Genomic DNA, 719 nt, shown 5'->3' on the forward strand with positions numbered 1-719 from the left:
GGAGCCCCAGCAACTATCCAAGCATACTTCTAATGTCTACCCTACTGCCTGCTAATGCTCCCCTCTCATGCTACACTGATGTGAACTTGAGTATCTGTGCAGACAGCCAAGCCTCAGCAAAAGCCCTTCAGTTCTGTAACATGGATATCACATTAACAAGGGCCATTTCCTCTAGGTCCATTGAGACCAATCTCCCATAGCAAGACGCAGCAGACTAAAGCTATCACAGACAGGCCTTTATCTAGGGCCTACAAAAGGAGACTTATTGCCGTTGGAGGCCAGATGTGTAGGACAAATGGTTGGCAACCTTCAGTCTCGAAAGACTATGGTATAAGCCTACAGCACCCGGTATTCCCAGGCAGTCTCCCATCCAAGTACTAACCAGGCCTGACCCTGCTTAGCTTCTGAGATCAGACGAGATCAGGCATGTGCAGGGCAAAACACTGAGAAATCAAATCAACCATTTTTTTTAATGCACCACAAATTATGGCCCTTAGTTCTAATCAGTCTAACAGTATTAAAACGTTCAAAGCTTCTGTGCAAGGTAACCTTGGATAGCTCTGTGAAGTAAACTACCATCACCTTAGGTCCATCCCTGTTTCTTACGCATAGCCTATTACTATGGCATAGGAGTGTCTTGTGGCCTTGAGTATGTTTATTTACTGTGTTCTCCTGTGAGATAGGGAGGTGCTATTACCAACATTAAACAGATGGGGAAA

General features: G+C 45.2%; 1 pseudogene; it reads right to left on the reverse strand.

The window, feature by feature from the left end:
- Positions 1 to 333: 333 nt before the first annotated feature.
- Positions 334 to 451, reverse strand: LOC136637239 (5S ribosomal RNA; annotated as a pseudogene).
- Between the last annotated feature and the right edge of the window lie 268 nt (positions 452 to 719).

This window comes from Tiliqua scincoides, chromosome 1, assembly GCF_035046505.1.
Source record: "Tiliqua scincoides isolate rTilSci1 chromosome 1, rTilSci1.hap2, whole genome shotgun sequence".
Classification (NCBI taxonomy): Eukaryota; Metazoa; Chordata; class Lepidosauria; order Squamata; family Scincidae; genus Tiliqua; species Tiliqua scincoides.